Below are 27,640 nucleotides of genomic sequence, written 5' to 3'. Positions count from 1 at the left end.
TTGTTGGGACTATCTGGAAAAAAATATGCACTGTAAAAAAAAACGTTGTAATTTTTTATATATCGAAAATAAAGCTTAAAAATCAATTTTCTCAAAAATCGTATTTTTGATTTTTTTTATTTTTTTATATGTTAAAGTAGACAAAAAATGAAGTCTTTTGCACAGTGGGTCAAGATGGAGAAATCATGGACAAAAAAGTTACGATCTCCCTCCGGAACTACCTCATGGTATTACTTCGGGAGGCTGAGGGCTTGTTGATGCCTCTACGCCATTTCATCTCCTCTGGCTCTATTCCGCTCTGGCTGCGATTTGTCTCTGCTCCGTCACTTACATTTTGGGGCCGGCCGCTCGCCTGGGCCATGTGAACCTTTTTATGATAGATCCGCTTGTGCTTGTTGGTTCTATGGACTTAACTGCGCTGCTCTCCATGCTCTTCGGGCAGACTGGTTGGATGCCGAGGTCGGTCTTGCGATGGCCCAAAGCCGGCAAATTGTCGTGATCGCTACTACTCGGCGTTGTTCCTCGACGGAGGAATATCTCTCGAAACCTGTAACGTTACGCGTTGTTATTATTCTGTTGTTGGCCGGTGGAGTGCCGAAGTCGGCCCTGTGATTCCGGTTGGAGGATTGCGGTTCACTGGCGCTCCGACGATTCAAGCCGGTGACTCGCAACGGACTACTCAGAATAGTCCCCGAATAGTCTCAGAATCTTACTCCGATGGCGGAAGATCTCCCGAACTGATGCTATCCGGGTTGATGCCGAGGTCGGTCCTGCGATTCCAATACTACGAACTACTCGGTCTATTCCCCGGCGGAGGATCTAGCCTACTCCGATCGCGACCTGATCTTCTCGCCATTTCTGTTGCAGCGACGACATGATATGTCTTCATGATATGACTTCCGCGTATTTTGGGCAGTCAAAAACTACAAGTTGCGGTGTCTCCTTGTTGTTTGATCAGTCTGGGCAGTGTGGCGACTCTGCGTGCCCGAATCTATGAAGATACTTTCTGAAACACTGGAACTGTGTCTGGTAGAAGTTCACCTCTCCATTGTTCCTATTCATCCACATCGACAAGTTTGGAATGATCCGGTGGGTCCATTTTCCTTTCTCCGTGCAATCTCATTCATGCTGCCGGATCCGATTCTGGTGATTTTCCGTACGTTTCTGACATCTCTTCGTTGGTAGTACTCAATTTCCCCTGCTAAAATGATGCAAATGGGGATCATACCGGCTATAACGCATACAGCATCTGTCGTTATCGTACTATACGCACTCGTGACGCGCACTTCCATCAGTCGAAACGCTCTGTTCAGCTTTTCGCGGTTCCGCTTTGTTTCTAGTATCGATGAAGATCATTTTAGTATCGATGAAGGGACGTTAGCTAGCAGACGCCTCGTACTACTGTTTGGACCGCCTAACCTGGACATGATTCTCCCTAATACGTTCACCGTTAGTGACACCTCATCCGCAAAACCCACAATCTTCACCTTCCTGAGTAGCCGCAATATCAAGACTCCGTCGTACATCCCGTTTTAAAAAGTTAGACCGAGAATGTAACCTTGTGGGACGCCCGCTGCCACTTGCATTGACTTGTGCCCTTCGTTTGTATCGTACACCAGGATTCTGCTCTGGAAGTAGCTCTTCAGGATCTTGCACAGACAGTCGGGAGCCTGTATTCTGTGCAGTGCTGCGGCGATGGCCTGCCAGCTGACGCTGTTGAATGCGTTTTCCACATCTACCGTGACCACGGCGCAGTATCGATCTCCTCTTCGTTTCTGCTTTGAACGCCTTTTCAGCACACTCGAGTATTGCTCAAATTGCGTCTACCGTCGATAAGCCTTATAGCAACTTATTATGGTTTACTGTGCACTGTGCAAAAATAGATGGGGTTGGTGGTCCAATGGCTACCGCTTCTGCTTCATAAACAGATGGTCATGGGTTCAATCCCAGGCCCGTACATTCCTCGTACTTTGTAGTTGTATTTTTCACTTGCTTCTGTCTTCTACTCTTAATATATCACAGTTGATCTATCACAGTTCATACCAGAGGCGCGTCCACGTTCGGAACCATGGGTAGGACAAACATTGTCAAATATTTTGTGCACGATTAAGCTAAGAAAAGTTTTAACCCTATGGAATCTTTGGTTGGAAAGAGAAAGTCGCTATATTTCAGGGGCCGAAACGCAAAGAAGTGTAAGTGACATTTTGGGTAGTTTTTCGTTGAGAATACTAACAACAATCTACTGTTTCCTAGCTTTTCAACAATATCTTCAGGTGATTTTTCCGAACAACAGGAAAAAACATAATTGTTAGAATAAGAAAATTGCTGAAAACGCTCAAAGTAGATTTTCTCGCAATAAGGTTTTTGTCCCTGACGCCCCTTTGCTTCTATCCACCTCATTATCATGTCAGTCATTATCACAAGATAAAGAAAGCTTTTTCAGGGTGTCTTTTCATGAACAGAATTGAAATTCCCCGATAATTTCAGGTTCTTCCAGGTTGAATGAAATATAAACCTAACAGGAACCACGACATATTGTTTTTGAGTTCATTGTGACATGGCATTTTTTTTTTTAATTCTTTGTGACATTACGACAAGTATTACTACTCTTTTTACTGTAGTTTCCTTTCACATATTACTCCGGATATGTCTTTAGGGGTTTGATAGTGATTTTTCACGAACTTTTTAAGTAATTCTTTCTAGAATTTCGTTTTGTATACCCTTGAGAATAAAACTTGGAATTTTTCCATAACTGGCCACAGAAATTACTACTGATTTTCCTTTAACATTCCCGTACTTCAAGAATAATAAAAATACTTCAATAATTCTTCCGAATTTTTTGATACATTTCTCAAGGCGTCTTCAAAAAATTGTTACAGTTATTCATCCTGGGAAATTTTTCAGAGTTTTATGGAGAAAATTTTGAAAAAAATCCTGAGATCCTTTGATAAAATTTTAAGCGATTTACTCCTGGATTATAGTAGTAATTTTTTCTAGGATTCTCTTAATAAATTGCTAAAATTAGGTCGATATAAATTTGATTTTGACTTTTTGTCTCCCCCTTTCAAAAATTTTGGGACCAATTTGGTATTTTGAGGGGGCAGTTGAAAAAATATTTATCAAAATCTGTAGGTTTCCACAAAATTTCATAACAAATCCGATAAATGCTATGTTGGTTCGAATGCTATTCAAGTAGGAGATTTTCACTCCAAATATCATAGAAATCGGTTGAGATTTGGAAAAGTTATGACTAATTGTTGTTTTTTAACGTGAATATTGTAATTTTTGGTCAAACTTTCGTTTCACGGAACCAAATAAAGATAAAATCTTTTTCAATATTTTATGTAAGGGCGTTTCTTGGCCTACCATAAGGATGCTTTGAGGTGTATTAGTTTCTGCATAAATGCTTGGAAACAATTTTTGGCCCATAGTGGGGCAAAAGTTCAAATCAGCGGGGCAAAAGTTCGACCCATGTATAAAATCACGGAAAAAAAATCAAATTGCCCAAAATCCACATATTATCTTCAAATTTTACGAAATTTGCCTGATCGTGTGAAAAATGTCACCAAAATATTACATTTTCCCTTAGTTTTGCTAAAACCTGCTATTTTTGGGTATATTGAAATCAACCATGTTTTGGGCAATTTTTTGATGAAAATTTAGTGTGTAATGAAAATTTAGTGTGTGATGAAAATTTAGTGTGTAAGTTGACGGCTGGTATAAAGTATGCCTGTCATTAAAGTATCGATATTTTGTGTTTCAATCAGCGAACTTTTGTCCCACCGGTGGGGCAAAAGTTCGTTTAAGACAACCAATTTTGGAACTGTTATAACTAAAAATGGGTAAATATTTTGACAAAAGTATGTTCAGCAAAATTATAGCCAATATGTTGAAGGTTCACTGTATGGTATTTATTTTGTTTCAACTGCTATTGTTTTTCTGGAAACTTTGATTACACCACAAAGGTCGAACTTTTGATTGAAAAATCCAATGGGTTTGGAAATGTTATTTAGTTTTTATTTTCTAAGGAAATATTGCTGTGGTAATAATATTTTAAATAAAATGCTGGAGAAAAGACGAGAGAAATTTCTGAAGGAACTAAATATCGAATCCCTGAGGAATTCTTGTAAAATTTCATCGAATAATATAGCGAACTTTTGAGCAATTTCTAAGAGTAATCGTGGACGAATATCTGAAATAATCTTTATGAAAATTCTTGGAATAAATGACAAAATCGGTGCAAGAATCATTGTAGGGTTTCTTTAAAAATTGTCGAAACATTTTTTATTTTCAAGGAGAAAACGATTCTTCCGAAGTGTTAGTGAAAAAAAATGTGTTTTATGAGAAAATTACTGGAGGTAATAGCGTTGGAGTGCTCTGGTTTGCCTATAAATACGTTAAGAGAAATTGATTCCGAATAGTCATAAACCAACGAAATTTCAAACAAATGACAGTTAAAGTTAGACCAAACACTAAACATAAACGATAAAATAATTTCCCCTGAAGAAGACACAATCCCCGTGTCGAAACGTTAGGTTAAAATAGTGATAGTTCTCTATGGATGTTCCAGAAGCTTCTCAAGAATTACTTCCAGGAATGTTCACGGCAATTTGTCCCAGAACATATAAAGGGTTAGTCGTAGATTTTTTCATAAACCATAGCATTCAGAAATGCCCTAGAGAAGAATTCCATTTGTTTTTCTAATCGTTAAAGAAGTTCCTTGTAACGATTCTTACAGTTAGCTTACCAGGATTTTCACTATTGATATTCTCAATCGATCTTGGAAAGAGCCAGAAGTTTTGGGGGTCATGAACAAATCATGTCACAAGGCATTAGAATACAATGAAAAACTTTATTGTGTCATCCATACTCCATAAGAACAAGTATCGAGTATGTATGTATATTGAAAAGGTGCTAAATAGTTTCTTCTGAACAGTTTTTTTTTTGTTGAATCATGGGTAGGACAATCCTTCGACTGTCCTACCCAGCTGTTTTTGTGCGTAGTACATGTCCTACCTGTCCTACCCACTTCCCGCGCCACTGGTTCATACCATTTGCTAGAACCCGAAAAGAACAAAAAAAAACCATTTCCCTACACTTCCATTCATCCATCACTATAGAACGCCTTTCCTTGCGCTATGTATCAGACTGCAAATCAAACAGCAAGCCTCTCTGCCATAAAAAATATACCAGCCCTACTCCTTTCCGCATGAACTGGCGTAGACGCAGTGGTATATACGGTCTACTGTGGGAGCCAGTTTAATGCATCATCAATTCGACCCCCCTCCCATCTTGGGTCTGCATTCTGACATGGATGGCAAGCACCATGATCGCCTAAAAATAGAAGATCACCAGCACTTAATCAAGCTCAAGTTGCACACTGTGCAAAATTTCGACTAGTATTTATGAATTTTTATCGACGAATATTACTATCCTGACTAACTTTCACTACGTAAAACAATTATTGAATATTTAGATTGAAAAAAAAAATCCTAGTTAATGCCTTAATTGATTCATAATCTATGAATATTTATGTACTAATTGAATTTTCAATGTGATATTGAATTTATCTTCGAAGAAATGGCTAAGCAGTCTGAATGATAATTGTAAAACTTGATGTTTATATCTTTCCCGACGTTTCATCTTGTTTTGGATCTGATGCGTTGAAAAAGATGAAATAACATGATAGATCAGTCTATTTTCCTTAAAGAAAAATACAATATGGTTGAAACTTCGGAAATTACTGAAAAGCCTTGTGTTCAATTTTTATTGAGACAGAAAATTCATTTCTCAAAAAATATTTAAATGATTATGCAGTAATTGCAAAAGATGAGTTGACTGTAAATGAACTTAAGTACGTTTCAAGTAAAAGAAGATTCTACAGTAAGGACATCCTTTTGCTCTTTGTTAAACCATTGGAAAAAAAAAGTTCCCTGGCATCCCTGTCCCTAGATGCTACCACCCAATCACTCCATACTGCGTCATCAACCTAGAGGACCGGGAAAAGTTGTCATTTTTATTATTTCAATTTCATTTCCATCCATATCCCTCGTAATAGAGCCCACTCCTCTCCATCAAGTTCAAGCCGAACTGAAAAAGACGTTCTGTTTGTCGTTCGCATTTCATCATCATCCACTCCCCCTCGCTCTCCCGGGCGATACCTATTTGACTGCGCTCGCTCGCTCTCTCTAGTTGGGTCCTATTGTCATTTTCCTATTATCCAGGGTATGATTTCATATTATCTTTGATTATATCCTTTCGCCCGGTTTTCCTCCCGGTCGCCGAAATGGGTAGAAGTGCGCGGAGGGTGTTGATCTAGTGCGTGATGCAGTTCCATTTCCACCCAAGCAAACAGAAGGGACTCTTCATCCAGAGTGACCGACGACGACAATCAACGCGATGGGTAAATAAATAGGACGGCATTACCACCGAGAAATATGAGCACAGCGAAGGACAAAGGAACCATGAGACGGTCCAATCGTTCGTTTGCCGAACGGTGTCAAGGAAATTGGATGATTCTCAACGCTGCCCGCTAGCACCCAAACGTACCACTTAATCCATGGCACACATGATTTTTCCTCTTCCTCGACCACCCTTTAGCAGCGCGAGAATCGTTATTTTCCCTCACAGCAGTCGTCGTCGTCGTCGTCATCATCGAAGCATTCCGCGCTGCATTCCGCTTCCTTCTCTCGGCCTACTGCCAGTCCGGTTCTGTTTTTGGTCATACGTAAAATAGCACACGCCACATCGAAAAATATGAAATCAGAACCCCGACTTCGTTCGTTCGTTCACTCGTACACACATTCTGATTCGAATCCAACAATTCAACAGACGAACTCGATACAGAGTGCACAATGGGCCCGAAATCAGAATATCGTGAAAAAATTCCAAGCACTTTCCTAATGAACAAAAATCAGCATAAAAGTAATCCAAATTTAAGCATACAGTCGCCCCACAGTTATGGATCAACTAAGGGTCATTTTTCAGATCAAAATATGATTAAAAAACATGGTGACGCTGTACAAATCAAAATTACCTTTCTGGCACTGCAGAATATAGTTGTTTTTGAATACACCTCAAAACTCGCGATTATTTACCAAAAAGGATAGATTTCAATAGAAATTCCAAACGATGTCCACCCCACAGATGTGGATCAGTGGGAGAGGAGGATCCGTATTATGGATCAAATCGACTCATATTATGGATCAGAACACTATAAAAGCAATTTATCTGCGAGGTAAACGAATTAGTGAAAGCATATGTTTTGGCGTTTCTTTCGGAATCGTCTTATCTTTGATTCATAACTGTGGTATGGGTTTCAATGCCCCACAGTTATTAATCAACGCTTCTGGGAATACGTTTGACATTTTGAATCCCACAGACGAAAAAAATATACTTAAGCATATTATGATTGATTGCAATGCTGTACAGATTTATGGTTCTCGTAGGTAACACTGCGGAACACGTTTTTGTCTCCAGCACCAAAATACCGCTATTCACTTAATTAAGGGTTGCTGAATCCATTGCCGTTTTCAGAAATATCATAGCACGTCCAGTTTTTGAGATATTGACTGTTGAAAATGCAAAAAATGACTATTTCAGCCAACTTGCATGCAAGTTTCCCAGCTTGTAAGGTAATATATTGGCTTATTTTGCCACTGAGTTCAAACTTTATGTGTATAACAATACTTATCATCAATGTTTGTATTATTTTCGATAAGGAAAAGTTATTTTTTGATTGTTTAGAGAATTGTTGTATTTTGCCATATAGAAGAAACGAAGAATTTTGTATGGAGACTGCAAGCATGTTGAAAAAATCGGTTTAATCGAAATTTAATCGCGCAATTTCAATCAAATTATGTCTGAAATGAAAGTTCAAGTTCTATTTTGCATGTTTGGTGGATTAGATTACAAAAAAGTATGATAAATTGAACTTTAAATTTCATGTAAACATTAATAAAAGCAGTGTTTTGTACAACTTTGGCGACCTGTAGCTAAAAATTGTGACGTGCTGGAATATTTCTGAGAACGGCATCAGATTCAGCAGCCCCAAATTTACTAGAGACACATAATTTGGTTCTTGAGACACGCAAACATGTCATTTTTGTTACGCTGTGTAATATGTGTTCTGCGAAATTACATCTGTATTTGGTGAGATATTGCTGTTTTAATTCAACTCTGATCCATATCTGTGTGCTATCCACAACTGTGGGTTGACTGTGCATACAAAATTCTTGTGAAAAGCCATTGGAATACATTTCAAATTGGGATAATTTTTAAGTTTAAGGAAATAAATCTTAATTGTTGGATTTTACTCGTAATGCATTCCACACACTGATCGTTTCTGTTATTTTAGTTACAGAATAATCTGACCATATTTTCGTAAAAACGCTGATATTAAAGTTTAAGCAAAATATAACTCCATAAAATGCAATGAAATTCTGTAGTAAATAGAATAAGTTCAACTTTTGCCGCGCAATAATGGTTTCTGACCCATAGTGGCAATCGGAAGAAGGCCAGCGGCAGCAAAAAATGTAAACCATCGACCGGAAAGAAGGGAAACGCCATGCAAACATATTCTCGGTGTCTTTTGGCCTACTATGACTCCGGAACTCGCATCGCGTTCATACACCCATTCGATGACGACGGCGGCGGTGGCGATTGAACCCCCTCTCCTGTGGAATCCCTTCTCTCTCTGTGTGTGTGAGTGAGTGTAAATTGTGGTAAATAAAGAAGAAACGTTACACATAGCACCCCCGTCTCCCATTATCCTACGACGACGACTCAACATCATCAACAGTTCAGTAGGTCGACGGCAAAGAGCAAGGAGTCCTTTTGCGCTCCCTCTCTCTCTCTCTCGTGATCATCGTCATCGCACACGTGCAAGCCCTAAACGAGGCGAAAAAGCTAAAAACCGTTTAAACACACTAATGCACTCCGTCGTTTCGGGTCGGCTTGAATGATTTTCCCACTTCATGCTCGTCGGCCTCTTTTTCGCTCGAGGAGAAAATTGAGTTCCGACTAGACGCCTGTTTTTCCCCACTCGCGAGCAAGCGAGTGGTTGCTTGGATGGCTCGGCTGCTGAGAAGGATTTCTTCCGGCGTGAGGGGAACTGAATGAAATATGACTCCGAGCGAACTAAGCGAAGCTCTCCTCTCGTCCCAGTGGTGGTTGCGTTGTGTTGTGTAAGATGAGGGTGCTATGTTACTGTTGCTTTTGATTGCCTCGTTGTTGTTAGAAGGAGGTATATTGATTGCGAAGCACAGGAGCAATCCGGATGACGACAGAGTAGCGCGGGGCCGTCAGGAAGCTCTCACGCTTATTTTCCGGCAGATTGGTGTAAATTCTGAACCAGGGTTGCTAGGAGAATCGGGAATTTTATCAGTTTTTAGGAATAGATTTTAAGCTGGATTCATTCAGAAAATCAAAACGAAATTGAGTGCTTTTAAGGCGATTTTTAAAGCAAATTTTCAAATGTTGGTGCTATTTTTTGAGATTAAAGGGAAAATCTTTATGGAATACATCTTTATGAGTCACAAAATTATCCTGCAATTCTACTAAAATTCTGCTCCAAAACTGTAGAAACCCAGGAATCCTTTCGGAAAGTTGATTGAACAAGTTTTGACAGCATATTTAGCCAATCTCAGGTGGAACTCTGCAATCTTCAATGAAATTCCAAGAGGATTCCTGGAAGGGATTCGTCTAGAAATTCATTTAAAGATCTTTCTATTAATTGCTTAAAATGTCCTCGGAACTCAGTCCAGTCCAGTTTCAGAAAGTTTTAATATAAAAAATCTTGTCAGAATCTAAGAAGGATTTTTTGGAAGATCCGCGTACAAATAGCTAAAAAAGTCCTCAGGATTTTTTTGGTAGCATCCCTAGAGGATGTTAGCAAATCCAGAATTAGCTTTTCTGGAACCAATAATCACTAGTTTCAATAGCGATGAGCAACAAAACCCGAACTCCAAACAATTAGTATGGTTGTTTATAGGCTTAACTTTCTTTTACAATGTTCGAACAATTTTATGATGGTATATCAAATGTGGTGGTCTGAAGCCACATGAATCCAATCTTGGTGGAAGTCCTCAAAATATCAGTAACGGGGCTCCGAAGCATTTATTGTGACAATCTATGGTGAAATCGTCAGAAGACTTCTTAGATGGCTTATTCCAGAAGTCCGAAGAAATTCTTCGAAGAAATATACTTTTCTTAAAACATTCCCAAAATAGTTTTGGAGATATTCTTGAAGCGTCAGAATGAGATTTTGAAGGATATATCTTAAGAATGTTCCTGAAGAGCTCTAATGCGAACGTTTGTATTTGGTATTTTAAAACATTACCTAGATAATTTTTCGAAACAATCTCGTGACAAATGCCTGTTAAAATATCTACAATAATCCTAAACGATTCCCAGAAGGAATTTCTTATGATTTATGAGGAGCAATAGCTGGAGGAATTTTACGAATGATTGTGGGAATAATTATTTGAAGAGTACCTTTTTTTTTGTTTCGCAGAACATGTAATGTAATTTCTCGTAAAACTACTTAAGAAATCATTAAAAGGGCTCTGAAGGACTTCTTATGACAATTCATGGTCGTGTTTTTCATAAGCTTACAAGGGGAACTCTTCTAGGAATCCGTAGAAAACTATTGTGGAAATCTGTTTGAATATTTATCGAGGAGTTCTTGAAGGAATCACTTGAAATATACTCTCCTTGGAGGAATTCTACTCCAAATTTTAGGGAGAATTCGTGATTTTGACCATCCCTCAGAAGGATATATTTTGAAATTTGTGGTAGAACTCAACAAAAAGTTATTGGAGGTACTCTCAAGGACTTCTTGTGGTAATATCTGGAGGAACTCCTCTCATCATCCCCAGACATATTTTGAATTAATCTTCATTGGATTTTCTCTCTGGACAAACTCATAGTAAAGTTTCAAATGTCAGAATTAGTTTTTGAAAAAAAAAAAATCAAATGAATCTGAAGACAATTGCAGTTAGCGAGTCACTTTTTAGGGACTTAATCATTGTTTTGCCCACTTTTTTTGGTCACTAAAAAGTCACTATTAGCAACAAAAAGTCACTAAAGACACTTTTTCAGCAGACTTGATAATACTCCTCAACATCATCAGAGTTCGGTAACATACTCTAGAGCAGCGGCCTTTGCCTCTCTGCGAGGGAGCGAAAAAAAGCTAAGTAGAGAGGCAACGAAAATTGAGCGATGAAGATGCAGCATAAAACACACCAGAGTAAAATTCCATCATAAAAGAATGCTCTCTCAACTTCCCGAGGACTGCTTCGTTCGGGCGGGACGCTCAAGAGTTCTTTTAAAGCGTAAGTAAAGGTGAGCATCGCAACAAGAGAGAAGAGAGAGTATCAGAATAAAGCCTCGCATTTTTTTTTGAACTTTCACTCGAATTGCTTGAGGATCTGTGTTGAAAATTTTGAGTTCAATTTTTTCTCCTCAGATAAACGGTAACATCGCCTCCTTTTTGCATCTCAAAGAAGTTTCTATCTTACATTATTTCTTCATCACGATTTTGACCGACACCTTCTATACCAAAAACGCGTTTGTAAGTATAATGAATACTTGAGCAAATGATATTGATTGCTAATCCATAACTCGTATATCGTGATATTTAATTGAGCAATATTCATCTAATTCGGTTTGTCTTGATTTTGTCGAAAACGTGGGAGTTATCATGGGAATGAAAAGTTCAATTTTACAGAATATTTGTTTTCCTTGTTTTTTTTTTGTTCTGAATACTAGAATTGCCATTTGCCACCAATTTAATTGAAATCTTCTGAATTTATTCACGAATTTCCTTAGAAATTCACAAAAAAATGGCTACAATCACCAATGAAAACTTTCCTCTAAATATGTCACGAATTTTATATGGATCTTTGGAGTAACTTTAACGATTCCATTAGAAATTGTATATGGGATGCATCCACAATCTTTGATGGGAGTATCGTCTTGAAAAGAATACTGAACAACAACATATTTCAAATATGTAATATCAAATTCAAATACCACTTATTGGACATTCCATAAAATTGCTCTGTAAATCAATTTTTAAACATAGAAGCTTATGTTTATGATGAATTGTTTATTCCGATAAACTTAAACTTAAAAATTAAACTTTGAAAAACGCTTCAAGAGTATTTGGTATGGACCGCGAAATGTTTGTAAGACCTCAAATGGGCTGCAGCTCTGAAGAGGTTGAGAATCGCTGATCTAGCCTATTTCAGTCAGGGGACCTGTTTTCTAATAACTACTCATTTACTGTCAATCAAGTCTTACCCTGGATGGAAAACTGCTATGAAATGTACTACCCAGGTTACAAGTAAGTCCTATATTTAAGAGAGTTGGGCATATAGTGCTAATCCAGACCTATCTAACGACTTATAAGCCCTGCGCTCGCACTAAATTGCCGACTTGGAGCGTATGGTGCTTGGTGGTTACTTGGATACAGTTTATTGTATTTAAATATTAATTTTGATTTCTTCTAAACATTTTGTTTGGATTAATATATGTACATCTGATATCACTTTTTGGTCACTAAAGTCGCTATTATTTTGCAATGCTACCAGCCCTGGCGCTCTGAAACTAAGTCTGAAAAGTTTTTAAAGTGGTGTATCTCTTGAGAAACTCTCAAAAAAATCCATGAGGCAGCTGGTGTTATAAATAACTAAAAAAATTTCTGACGAAATATTTATATATCCTCGGAATTTTTTAGAAACATATATTAATACATTATTTTAATTTTAGGAGTTCTTAACGGAAAATCTGAGGAGTATCCTTGTAGAATTTCTGACAAAATCCGTCGAGAAGCTGTTGAAAGAACCTCTGTCAGAATTATTGAAGGAAACTTCAAAGTCAAATTTCTTTCTTTTTCATGATTCAAGAGAAACTTTTCGAAAAATTATTCTAAGGAAAAATCGTTTCGGATAAATCTATGAATAAGTTTCTATGTGTATTTTTTTATATGTTTTTGAAAGTATCTCTGTAACAAATCGTATACAATTTCTTGGAACAACTTTCTTTTTAAATATCTAACTTTCTTACTTTTTTCAAGAATTTCCTGAAACATTTAGCTTGCTCCAGGATCGATCAAATATATTTTCTGGAAACTGAAACATACAATGATTTTTTTTAAAATCTTAAGTTCTTCTTATGTTTTGAATTATTCAGCATCCATCTAAACCCCTTCAGCTTCTCCTGAAACTATTAACTTTTAGCTTACGCTTTTTCTCAAATGTTCTGCTTATTGTAAAGGTCTCCAGTCTAGTTTTTTATGCAATGCTCCTCGCAATACCGAACTTCCGAAATCTTTAGGTTTCTTTTAAAATATTCAATCTTTCTCTTGACATTCTGCGTAGTTCTTGGGCAATGCCTCGATCGTTTTTCAGGCGAATATCTTGTGATATTCCAGATAGAACTTTTCAAGGTACCCAAAGAATTTTTTTATAATCTCTAGTAGAGTCTTTAAAAAACATCCTGGAGGAACTCTTCTAAGCAAACAATAACATATTGTGTTCAAATTTCCATAAAGTAATCTCTTGACACATTACTGGAGAAACTTCTAGTAGATTTATAATGCCGGGATAAGTTTTCGAAGTAAGTTTCAAAGAAATCAAAGAAAATTTCTAAAGAATCGGCGTTTTTTATCTAGGGGATTTTTTAAAGAATCCATGTAAAAATGGCGGGAGGGATCTTTATAGAAAATCCTAAACGAATCCCTGAAGGAATTCTTCATTGCACCGCAGGAATAACTGGTGGAAGATTTATTGTGAAAATTTATGATGAAGTGGATCCTTTTTATCGTTGTAAGAACAAAAAGTGTTGAGTTCTGGCTCGCATAGTGTCTGATGAGTGATGTCGAGGCTCTCACATAAGCACAAATCCTAAGAAATGGAAGTGTTTATATTGATTTACTAAGAAATCTTTAAAAGAATAAATTGAGATATTACTTAAATTTTAGGAGTTCTTAAAAAGGAAATTTGAGGAGAATCTTTCTTGGAATTTCTGACAAAACCTCTCGAGCAGCTGTTGAAAGAAACTCTGTAAATAGCATTGGAGGAATCCACAAAGTAAAATTAGTCTTTTCTTGATCCAAGAGAAAAAAATCGAACAAAACTCCCATGATTCTAAGAGAAAGCTATTTTTGTTAATCCTTACTGTAGAAATCTTTGGACGAACTTCTGTGTGTATTCCTGTATACCTCTTTGAAGAGATCTCTGGAAAAATTTCTAAAGAAATTCTTGGAAAATAATCTCTCAGTTTTCTAAAATATTGTTTGCTCCAAAATTTTCAAACTACATTTTTGGGAAAGCTCCCCAAACATTTTAGAATTCTAAGCCACCCTTTTTTAACCTTTACGTCCCGACTCCCAACGAGGCATTTTCAAATAGCTGTCATTTCATCAATTTTCATTCGATTTTTTAAACCACCCTCGGTGTACTTTCAAAAGGTACAAGTGTATGCCATAAATGGACAATGCTGACTTCGGATCGGAGATATTTCGGGTTGTACTGATGTCACAACGGTGCTAAATTTGATGTTTTATTTGTTTCAATTACAACACCATAGTCTTAATGGAAAACGTATGAAAATGGTTGAATGTGATCATTTGAACATAATTTGAAATAGGTGGCCTTTCCAGAACAGCATGGAACCGGTCGCCAGGGTCCTTTGCGGACATTTACGTTTTATAACTAAACCATTTCCTGCGACATGAAGAATAAATTCCAGAACCAGACACAGGTTCCGAAAGGATTGCTTTGGGGACATTTGCGTTTTATGCGCAAAACATGCCATCTGACGTCTCAATCTTCATGGTTTCGAATGAACATATCAATTAACGTAGAATTAACATAGTGGGTGTGGCCACTTCAGAGCACCTGGCACAGGTTCAGTCAGGGCCTCGCTAGGAACATTCACATGTTATGAGCATAACTTTCCGTCCGACATCTTAATCTTCATGAATTCAAATGACCATGTCAATAAACGAAGAAAAAACGAAGAAAACCAATTGATGTGGCCCATCCAGATAACCTGACACAGATTCCGCGAGGCCATCTTTAGGAACAGTTCCGTTTTATGACCAAAGCATCATTGGCCAATTTGGAAAACAAAGGTAAATCTCTGGCCGAAACTGGTACTGGTAGCCAACAAGATTTACAAAGCGAAAAATGGTTTCAGCTCAGTTCCGAAATTTTTCATGCATAATATGGATTGAAAGCTTGACATATTCCTTACATAAATAGGGCTTCCCATATAATTTTTAAAAACATTTTTTCTTAGGCTGGACTAAACCAGTGCTATAACCAGTAAGATTTGAATACAATTTTGCATGAAACCCTTACAATTATTGTATAATATCGTTGCATATATAGTAAATTTAAGTTTGTTATACAGAATTTATATCAAAATCATACATTTCCCGGTAAGAAATCCAACCTTTTATGTTCATGCAACAATATTATACAATTTTTGTATTAGGTCTTGCTCTGGGTGTAAGTTATAATCGATTGTCTTGAATTGACATGATATACATTTCATAACTCTAATTTAGATCCCCAACTTCTCATTTCTGGCAACCCTGTATCCTTTCCACCAACAATCGCTCAGACAATCCTAGGGAAAACCGTGAAGCTCGAACCTTTTAGCTTTTCCACTTCTATCTAACCGTGCTGTTCAGCCAGCAGCACTGTGCACTCCATGCAGCGAGTAAGTGAGTGAACGAGTATTAGACTTCCCTTCCTGTTGGCAATCATAGTTGGCTGTTGCGCGCGGCAGCTCCCGCCTGCCTTCTCACTTGCTATTTCCATTGCCCGACAGAGCAGTCCAGAGTGTTGATGTTGTTGGTTTATGAATAAATTTGATTTATTTTAGGGTAATATCAAGCCACCGCGCACCACTAACTGCCGTGCCTTTTCGGGTGCTGCTACTCGATTTTGTTGCGTAGAATTGTAGTAGCTAGGAGCTCACTCACTCACTCGGAGTTCTGTTTTTTTTTTTTTCGGCAGCAACCCGTGTCGCTTTTGGCGCGGGGTGGCGAAGTGAGTGTGAGAAACAAGTAGGCGACGACGACGTTTTTACCGGAGGGTGTCGAAATCTGGATTGCTTCGTTACAATAACACAGGCCCGATTTGTCGATGTGTGTGCGCCATTGCTGCCGAGAGTTACATATGCTGATTTTACTTTTCTATTCCTGTGTGTTTTTTTTTCTGTTTCGATTCGGTTTTGTCGAACATGTGCGTATATTGATTTGCTTGTTTTCAACTTAATTTAGCATTTTCCAGCCGTTTCCCCTTAGGGTAAGCGAGTGCGAGTGAGAGCTTCGGGGTAATTTCTTCGCGCGCGTCACACACCGTTCAAGCAAAGCGTCATCGTTTTTCACGAGAGAGGGTTGCGTTTTGCGATATCCTATTTTCGCTGTCGGTGTGTATGTTTTGTTGGAATTTTCGCTGTGATTGATGTCGTTAGAACATCATGGGGTAAAATTAGACCGCTGGGAGTTTGTTATTGTTAATTAGTTTGATGAAAGTGCGGTGTTTTAATCGGCTGGGACATATTTGGTCAAGCAGGCCTTGGCTCTTCTCGGAAGCTTATTGACAGATGGGTCTATTTTTGGATTCGCATCGCAATCTCAGACTGCTACGATTGCGTCGAATCCTATTTTGAGCCTTCTTCCAGAGGGGGAAGATACCAAAATGACTGGTTGAGGAAGTTTTTCGATGTCCTACAACTGGTATCTTGAGAAGAGGGTGATTAGATCACTTTAGATTGCTCCGTTGTGTTGCGTATGTCTATCGTATTGGGGAGAATCTGAAGGAAAAGTCAAGTGATTATTTCCCATCTTCATAAAGGATTTCCTCGCTCTCCGACAAAATCTTGTTGGTGTATTGCCGTAACTGAGTGTGACAGGGAGATGGCTTCCTATTAGGGATTTGTTGCGTCGCTTTGTTTGTGAATACATGTCGTATACATTGTATTTTATCGATCAGATGAAATGATAGTCAGGGAGAATGAATTTTTCAATTTTGTGGTTACTCTTGAATCAATTTAATATTTATTGACATATAAGCTATAAGCCGTGTTTCAATATTTTGAATTCGGGTTAAATTGCATTAAGAAACGGTAAATTAGATGTTTAAGTTCATCCATGGCCATTTGGACAACCTGTGTTGATTCGTCACAACATTGCCTTCTTTGCAATTTGTAAACAAAATGTGTACGATAATCCCAAAACCAATTTTTTGGTAAACGCGACCTGTCATTATAATATCCATTTTCAATGATCACATTTTTTTATTTCGATTTTTTAAAAATTTCTTGTTATTTAGATATGCACAATAGTATTTTTTTTAGATTTTTCATCTAAAAAATACTGTTGTGCTCAGAAAAAGTTTGGAAAAGTTTAAAACCCAATTATTTTGATGCAGCTTTTCTATTGCGTACGGGACATTGTTTTCTCTCCAGAGGGAATTAATTTTCACGATTCGTTTTTGAAGAGTAGTTGAAACACCAAAGAATAAAAGCATGAATTTAAAGTTTTATAAAAATGCAGGAAAAATGAAAGCATCCTGCTTTCATTTAATCGAAAATCTTTCCACTGTCAACCATTCGAGAAAAGTAAAAAGCCAATTCAGGGGCCTTCCTTAGCCGAGTGGTTAGAGTCCGCGGCTACAAAGCAAAGCCATGCTGAAGGTGTCTGGGTTCGAATCCCGGTCGGTCCAGGATCTTTTCGTAATGGAAATTTCCTTGACTTCCCTGGGCATAGAGTATCATCGTACCTGCCACACGATATACGAATGCGAAAATGGCAACTTAGGCAAAGAAAGCTCTCAGTTAATAACTGTGGAAGTGCTCATAAGAACACTACGCTGAGTAGCCGGCTATGTCCCAGTGGGGACGTTAATGCCAAGAAGAAGAAGAAGAAGAAGAAAAAGCCAATTCGAATGAACATATAAAACGATAATAATAATAACTAAGTGAAATTGAACGAAATGATTACCACGATGCTTGTGCTCTGGTTGGGTGACAAAACGTCGAAAGACAAAATGTCGAATGCCAAAACGACGAATGCCAAAACGTCGAAAGGACAAAATGTCGAAGGGACAAAACGTCGAAAAGACAGAACGTCGAAAGACAAAACGTCGAATGCCAAAACGTCGAAAGGAAAAAATAACGTGAACGAAATGTCGACTTATTCGATTAAAACAAAAAAAAAAACGATGAAACCCGAAAAAATGTAATGTAAAGTCCAAATACTAAACAATGCTTTGAGCAATTAAATCAGTGAAAAATACAGTAGTGGGCTGTATAAAGTACAAATTGGCCATTTTTCATTCCAAATAGATCTCGGCTTCTAGTGGACCGATTGACGAGAAATTTTCACCGCAGCTCAAAAATAACATGAATTTCACTTAATTGGAAAATCAAAATATTTGAAACACAAAATTTTAAAGTTTTTGAAAATCTTCTATTTTGCGAAAACCAGCAAGAAATATTTTGAAAACAATCAGTTTTTCTCAAAAATATTATTCTACAAACTTTCATATTTTTTTTTTTGTTTTTGCAGAAGGGCAAATAGTTCTAAGAATTTATATTTAAGAATTATTTTAAATTCCAGACTGTTATCATTTCTGTCAAAATTGCAGATTTGCGATAACTCAAAAGTTTGATTATAAAAAGCTCTGAATTTTGGAGCTGCGGTGAAAATGTTATACCAATCTATGCACTAGATTCATGTCATGAGAAATGTTTTGAATTAAAACTTTCAATTGATGCTTGTTTTGTTCTTATCAATTAGTCATATACATTCTTCACACAAAAAAGCCAATGCTGTCAAAAGTATACAATTTTGTTTCATAGAACATGTTTAAAAACTTACTGGATATCCTGGTGAAGGATTTCTGTTTCTGAAGAGCGAATTAAAATTATTCCTATTCGAGAGAAGAACGAGTAAATTTTTAAAGAATAAAAAATACACTAATTGTCAAAAATCCAGTTGTTAATGTGATGAAATTTACGGCACCAATTTGTTAAAAGAACGAGTGTATTTTTAAAAGAATAAGTAATACACTATTTATTAACAGATAGCTTCATTTTTAAACAATTGCTGCAACGAATTTGAAGAGTTTGTTAAACTGATAAATAATCACAAAAATAATAGAAAAAAACGAGCTTTTTGAGATGAAACTAGCTTGTTTTAAATAAAAAAAACAAATTATGCTAAGGTAAAATGCTTACGCTCTAAATACAGAAAATTGTTGGAGCTCCCGCATTCTGATTCATCTGATAGAAAAGAAGATTTTGTTCGCTCACGAAGAACAGGAAAAAATATGAACAGTGAACTGCTTTTGGGGTGAATTTTCTCTGCCGTTATGTGAGTCCAGAGGTGCGGCGAAAGAAGGATAAATGTCTTGGTATTCATTTTGGCTTCATTTTCAATCTTCCTCTCAAGGTGCTGCATTGCTTCTTCTCTGGTCCGAACTAAGTGTAAAATTGACATTTTTGTGAAAATACGTTCTATGCTTACTTTGATGAACATTGCAAATTGTGCAGTACCCAACGCCGTTCGTATCGCAACCATATATTCCTTGGCAACGTTATTGTTATCTTTACCTTCGCTTGAAAAATGACTGCTTTCGACGTTTTGTCCATTCGACGTTTTGTCCCTTTCGACGTTTTGGAATTCGACGTTTTGGCATTCGACGTTTTGGATTTCGACGTTTTGTCTTTCGACATTTTGTCCCTAAACCTTGTGCTCTACCCCTTCCCTCACCATTATTCCACGTAGAATGATGCAAAGTACCTTCCTCCCCAAAACACTCAGCAGGCCCTGACTCTTGACTCCCGTTCTGGCGCTGCATGGCCAACTGTGGTCAGCCCCAGAGGGAAAAAAAATCAAATTCGACAATAATTATTAAGTCCCTACCCCACACTTCCCCCACCACCATCAGATTCAACGTATGTTCGTTCAGTGTCTGTGTCGATTTCATGTGCGTCAGTGGCGATGAAATGAAAAAAAAAAAACGCAGGGCACTTTTAATCTGAATTAATTTTATGAACAGACCGATTTTTTCCACGGATTTCTTGCATTGCACATTCACATACACACCGCGGCCGCTTGCAGACCGCCAAACTCCAAGACTGACCGCGACTCATGGTGCGATGAAGGGGGTGGAGAGGCAGTCGAGGCTGATTTAATTATTTATATCAATAACCACTTTGTTATTGTTGAGCCACTTTTGAATGTTATGCGTGCATCGACCACGCTGCTACCACCACTGACTGCTGAAAAGAGAGAGAGAGAGAGAGAGACAGAAAGAGAAGTGAAGTTATTCGCTGGCTGCCGTTCGAGGTTGTAATAATTACGATTTATTGGTTTTCGGCGAAAAGTGCTCGGTCATAGCTGCAGAACAGTTCGTGCTTATTTTCGGGAAATTGCTGATTAACAACTGATCAGGGGTCATCCAGAAACTTTGTAGATTGATTTTGATCATTTTAGCAACCCTTCTCTCTTATGGTCTATTGTGGTTTTTGACTAACGAGGGGCTCTTTCTATGGCCACGTGTTTTTCTATGAACAATGTTCATTGAACATCTGTAAAAAATGTTTTTTTATCCATCAAAAGAGTTGAATTTAATACTAATTTAAGTCATTTCTCCATAACTCGATATTGAAGGAATTATTGAGTTAGGGAGGTGTTGAGTTACAGAATCCAAGACAAATGCGATCGAGGTAGCCATGAAAACCAACTTTAACAATGGTTCTCCAGCTCGATGAGGAATATCAAGTTGACTGTATGTTCTTCATGGTTCATCCAAATCGGATTTAAACACCATGCCCTCACAATTACGGATCACACACAGTTATGGATCACTTTGGCGTTCAACACCAAACTCGCTCAAAACATAAATGTTGATAGAAAACATATTTTTCCTAATCTTTCTAGTTGTCTTCTATCATTTGTAATGTGACCATAACATTCAAAACATCGTCGTTTTCTATAAAAAGTGTAATCAGCATTCATAAGCATTCACAGATGGGAAAAAATCAAAAATGTTGGACAACATTTTTCTTGGTTCTTGATTCTAAATTAGGGTTCCCCAACCGGTAGTCCATGGTGCCCTAGAAAGCCATGGCGACATCCTAGGGGGTACACGATAATAATTCCTTATAAATAAACATAATAATTTGCATAAGAGCTTTGAGCTTTGATAATTGAGTAGCAATTTTTGCATTACAAATATTTCAAAAATGTAACCTGCTTTGTTGAACTTTTAAACGCAAAGTGATATTTCCAATGTAATTTTGTTGGTTAGTTTTGCTTAATTTTTTCACGCGTCGTTCAAAGAGGTATGAATACGAAATTTTATGCATACTTTTGGTTCAATCTTGGAAAATTATATCAATTTACTGACGACCTTCAAGCTTTCTTGAGACCCTGGTAAAAAATTGTAATTGTTGAGCAAATTTGGAATTTTTGTATGTTTACTCTCAAACCATTTTCGGAATCCTTTTGACCAGCAGGACTTCTAGAGAGATTTTTTGATGATATCTATAGTACCGTAATTTCGGGTGAAATTGATCATTTTTCACGGTTTTTCTAGTCTGTTTTCTATAATGTTAACAATGCCAAACAACTAAATGCAGGAAAACAAGTACGAAGGTGAGCCTCATCGACTCATGTAGCGAAATTTTCTAACAAATGTCATTTTAGTGTTAACAAATATCTCTAAAATAAAAAATCAGGGGATCTCATTTCGGGGTGAAATTGATCACTAGTCAATGCCATTATTGTTAGTTTTCAAAACAACTCTACATGATAAATTTGAGCTCTCTTAACAATGCAATATTTATATACATAACGAACAGTTAAATTTCAACAATTACGCGGAAAACGCCTAAATGTATGCAATTTCCTAAGGAATTCAATGATATCTAACAGAAATTCAATCAATTCAACCATATGAGCTAATTGGTACGAGTTTTGGTAATGAAATCTGGTTTAGGGATATATCTCAAGCATCCTCACAAACTTTCAGGTTTATACCATGTTCAAATCCTTGCTTAGAAATAGAAGTTTATAGGTGTTTGTCAATACTGCACCGTGCATGATTTTGAAATTTTACATTATTTTCATAATAATAAACATTCTTTAACGCAAAAAACTTCACTACACACAATTTGACAATAGTAACGACAAACAACGTTCATTTATTGCAGCTTACATTGATATTTGTGCTCCATTACGAATAAATAAAATCGTGTGATACGATGATCAATTTCACCCTTCTGATCAATTACACCAGATTTTACGGTAATATTCCCTGGAAGGTTCCTGAAGGATATCTTTCTTTTTTTTCTATCTTTATTAACGAGATGTTTAGCCCTGGGCTAGTTCATCTCGGAACCAACGGCTTTACTTCCCTTCCGAAGGAAGTCGTTACTGAAATTTTTAGTGACTATCTCGGGAATGGGATTCGATCCAAGGTCCTCGGCGTGAGAGGCGTGTGTTCTTACTACTACACCAGGTCCGTCCCCCTCTGAAGAATATCTGACAAAGTTATTAGAGGAGCAATTCTCGTTGAATTCATCGGCACGCATCGATAGAATTACAATTTTATGTCACTATGTAATCATTTCGGTTTACCTAAATTAATGGACCCTTCGTACGCCAGCTAGCTAAACAATTTGACAAAAAGCCCTTTTTTAAAAATCTAAAGTATTTCTTCACGTGATATATTTAATATTTACCTTGGAACACATAGTAAACTTAAAGGCATCGTATAAAGGGGGGAGGGACATTTCACATAAAGACGTTTCGCATACGGACATTTGACATAATCAGAATTTTATGCCTTCTTAAAAAAGCTAACTGTTTTGCATGAAACTGATTTATGCGTAACGTCCATTATGTAAAACGTCCGTATATGAAACGTCCTTATGCGAAATGGGTCACCCTCGTATAGAGGAATAACGTAGCTTTCATTTAAAGTTAAACAATTTTTGGACTGCCATTTCGTCAGAAAATCCGTTTTTTTTATCATGAGCACACCACTAGTTTTGAATTCAAGAAGCAGAGAAAAATAAACTTAGTAAGATAGGCTACTAAAACTAAATAGATGCACAGTTAAAAAAATAAATTAATGATCATTCAGGCAATTCCCGCCTAAGGAAGTTTCAATTTCAATTTGTACATTTGACACGCATTTCGTCGTGTTAAAATTTTATAACAGCTACTAAAACTAGGTCAGCAATGGTATTTACCCTATGAAACGAACGATTTTCTAAATCATGTTTTACGATTTTAACATATATAAGGAGTGCAATCAATGCAAACAACAATTTTTGTACAACAATGAAATAAGTTTTAAATCATTGATGTTCTCTTCGAGTCGAGTGGAGAATAAAAGTATTCATTTGAGTGAAAAAATCTGGCGGCCGGCTTGGATTTTGACGCCATTTTGATATTAAGTAGTAGGATGAGTTTTGCACCTTGTTAGCACTCAACATGTTGAATTTCGGTGACCTGGTTTTAGCGAGAACTGCACAGAGAGTTTCTTACGATTTTTTTTTTTAACGGATCCTTTCCATGACATAGACCTCACTCATCAGAAGCACATTTGCAAGTTTCTCAGAACATTCATAGAATCCTACAGAAGGTGGATATCAAAAAAAAAAATGGTTTTGGTGTGTTTTTTTTTTTTTTTGATTTTCTAGTGTGTTCCATGAACATACATGAGAAAAAATCTCAACTCTATCTGCAAATTGCTTGGAGTTGTGCTCAATAAACTTTTTTGCTAAATAAAAGTTGAATAAGACGAATTCCATCCAGAATGAGTCGAAAAAAATAAAAATCGTGCTCGACAGTCTTCGATTTGGATTAAATTTTGCACATGATTTTGGTATGGCAGAACAAGTGTTCTCCATAGAAAAATTGATCATTTTGACTCAAGTGTAACTTTTGAAAATAGCCTTAATTTTTTTTCATGCAACTTATTTGAAAAATGCTAACTACGAAACTGTTGATTTTAGAGAAAAATGTTCTATAAAGAAGTTGTAGTGAACCGTTTTTTATTTTATTTATTTAATAAAAAATTCAAAAATAAAACTTAAATTTTAAATTACACAAAAACCCCATTTTAAATGTTTTTTAAATTTTTTCACCATAGAATCTTGATAGCAAACAGATGTTTGGGACAAGGTTTCATGATGGTCGAGTTCTGTGACTGACCGATTTGACATGGAATCCGTCATAAGTTACTCTTAAACTTAGGATGGAAATATCTTTTTCAAAATTGCTTGCGGAATTTTTGGTTAGGTTAGCCTACAATTTTTTGTTGGATTTAGACAAAATACTTTTTGAAGGTTGTTTATCGGACTCTTTTTAAGTTCATTGTTAGACTCTTGAATAAGACCTTAGTAGATTCCTTTGAAGGATGATATGAGCATGAGCATGATGAGCATAAATGACCTTACAATTCGAAATTGCTACTCCGTGATTGACCAGAGTGAAAGTTTATCGAAGTTGCACAGAGATTTATTGAATGGGGCTTGGGATTAGCTGACCATTCCTCATTGTGCACAAATCAAGAGCTCAAATTTTAAAAGTCAATAACGGCGTCGGCCACGTCGTCATGGTCATCGGGGAAGGGAAGGAATGTTAGTTAGACAACCGTTGTTAGAACCTATTTTTTTATGTTTGTACGTGTTCTTAACTACTTCATATTGTAAATTAATGTTTGACTTTGTACCGTTTTGTCTCAAATTCCGAACACTCGGTTTTTGTTTGGCAATTTGGTTGAAATGTTTCGCTGAAATATGTCATCAAATTGCAAAGAAATGGCAGTCAATTGCAATTCAATTTTGACGTCTTCAAATCTATTTTATACCCCGGTAGTAGTGATGATGATCTAGTTCGAGACCAGTAAAACTATCCCGAATAAATTTATTTGCGAAATTATTAATTTGAATACGATTTATTCGTACTGTTCGGAATTTGAATCAAGGTGATCGGAATATGAGACACAATGCACACAGTTTTCGGCATTTGAATCAAAATGTTGTTCAATACTTTCACGTAAAAAGAATGTTAAACAAGTTAAAACAAACATTTTTATCGCCACACCTAAAAATTAACAGTTAAATTTTACAAATAAATTGAAATTTATGAGCTAATTTATGCCTATCAGATGTATTTGAAGTCACTGTTGGCCTTAATTGTTCGGAATATGAATCAAAACGGTAAGTTGTGTTTTTGTCAGCTATTTAGGAAACTGGGTCTCTGGAAGCAGAATTCCGATTTAAAAAAGGTTCATTTATATCGCAATCAGAATGAAAGAGATTTCCGCAACTTCCAATAAACGAAGTTTAGTACAAATGGTAGCACGCAACATGAAAATATTTCCTATCGTGGTTTAATATTTTGATGCATCGCAAAGGGGCATTCCATCATTTGAATGCCGTCTTTTTGGAACTCAAGAAAGCATCGAATTTGTAAGTTTCAACTATTGCTGTCATCATAGAATATTCAAGATTGCTGAATTAATAGAAATTATGGCCAAAAGTACTTTATTTCACCAGGGGATGCACGACTGCCTAACATCTAAGCAAACAATAAATTTTTGGAGATACCATACATAAATGTTACTGTCAGATTTCTCCCGAAAACTTTAGGCTAAGGCTCCTACTAATAGAGCAGTGATTCCTAACCTTTTTGAAATTGCGGCCCTTCTGTAGGTCTACAAACATCTTGCAGACCCCTGAAAATAGATGATCTTAAAATCGAAGCTTATGAAAACGAAGGATTTGCTCATGTCAAAACTCGAATAAACTTAATGAAGTTCAAATCTAGAAGTAAACTGAATGACTGAAACAACTATATCTTGCGAGATTTTTTCGAATGATCTCGTTAAGCACCAAAAAGATCAAAATGATCCAGTTCAAAAGATTAGCGGAAAATTACTAGAGATCTCAGAGCAAATCAACAGATATGCTTGGCAAATAAACCACAACATTGCGCCTGTAATCCACCATAGATATTGCAAGAATTTTGTTATGATCCGCTGAGGAACTTAAGTAAAAATTTAGCCAGGTGTGTACCAAGTACAGTTCTAAACAGAATGAAATATGCATTGGTCGTTATCCTTGCTAAATAATCAACTTTCTAGGGATGTTTTAACTAATAACCAATCTTTCAGTTAGACTCTAAAACGTTTGTTGTCAAAATTGAAAAAAAAAAACGAATGCTTGGAATGCTCAGGTTAAGTTGATTAAAAATTTATTAAAAACCATCCCACAGAGTTTTCGAAATGATTTAAATATTTTCTCAGGCATTCCTCAAAAATTCTACCAGTAATCCAAAAAGGTCTCGTCAGCGTTTTTTTTTTCAAAAATGTTATTACAGGATACGTAAGCTGTTCGTTCCGGAAACGGCTATTCAAATTATAGGAATGAAACTCATTTTTTTATAAGTCAACCATTGACAAGTAGAAATTTTCGCCAGAAACTTTGTATTAGAGTTTGTTTGACTTAGAAACCAAAAACCCTGCTCCGCCAAAATTTGAGTAGAAAGAGTAAATAATGTTTGGACACAAAGCAGGAGACAAAGATTTTTGGCCAAACCTAGCGAAAAAAAAGAACAAAGATACACACGGAATCCAGGAATGACTTAAGTTTCGTTTCCAAGTTTCTATTGGAATAATATTCAGAAAACGCCAGTGAAAAACGAATACCTGGCTTGTAATATCTTACTGACATAATGACTTTGAAAGAAATACAGATGTTCAGAAGTTAAAAAGAAAACATTAAAAGTTATCTTTTTCAAAATATGTGAAGTTTAAAAAATCTGCAATTAAACTATGAGGACTAATAAGTGGTTTCTTCCACACCGCTCAGGCCTTAAACCCAGTTTAGCTGTTTACGGTCGAAGGTGTAGAAATCGGCCCTAAGTGTTATTACTTTGAAATTGCGAGCTGCAATTCCATAAGATTTGCCAAAACGAATGATGGGCCAAACTTAAAAGTGCTATCTATCTGATAACACTGCAGAACACGTTTTCGTCTCCAGCATCAAAATACCTCTATTTACTTAATTAAGGGTTGCTGAATCCATCGCTGTTTACAGAAATATCATAGCACGTCTAGTTTTTGAGATATTGATTGTTGAAAATACAAAAATTTACTATTTCAGCCAACTTGCATGCAAGTTTGCCAGCTTGTATGGCAATTTATTTACTTAATTTGCCACAGAATTCAAACTTTATGTGTATAACAATACTTATCATCAAAGTTTATAACATTTTTGATGCGGAAAAGTTATTTTTTGATGGTTCAGAAAAGTATTGTATTTTGCCATATAAGAGAAACGAAGAATTTTGTATGAAGACTGCAAGCATGTTCAAAAAGATCGGTTTAATCTAAATTTAATCGTGAAATTTCTACCAAAATATAAATAAAACGAAAGTTTAAGTCCTCTTTTGCATGCTTGGTGGATAAGATCACAAAAAGTTTGATAAAATATACCTCAAATTTTAGGTAAACATCAATTAAACCAATGTTTTATACAACTTTGGCGAAAATTGTGACGTGCTGGGAAATTTCTGAGAACGGCATCAGATTCA

General features: G+C 36.6%; 1 protein-coding gene across 1 annotated transcript in view; it reads left to right on the top strand.

Annotated features, from left to right (window-relative positions):
- Positions 1-27,640, top strand: part of LOC5574895 (zinc finger MIZ domain-containing protein 2) — a 349,048-nt gene that overhangs the window by 304,381 nt on the left and 17,027 nt on the right. The gene's annotated exons all lie outside the window — the stretch shown is intronic.

This window comes from Aedes aegypti, chromosome 2, assembly GCF_002204515.2.
Source record: "Aedes aegypti strain LVP_AGWG chromosome 2, AaegL5.0 Primary Assembly, whole genome shotgun sequence".
Taxonomy (NCBI): domain Eukaryota; kingdom Metazoa; phylum Arthropoda; class Insecta; order Diptera; family Culicidae; genus Aedes; species Aedes aegypti.
The sequence above is the reverse complement of the archived record's forward strand: the minus strand, read 5'-3'. Positions and strand labels throughout refer to the sequence as shown.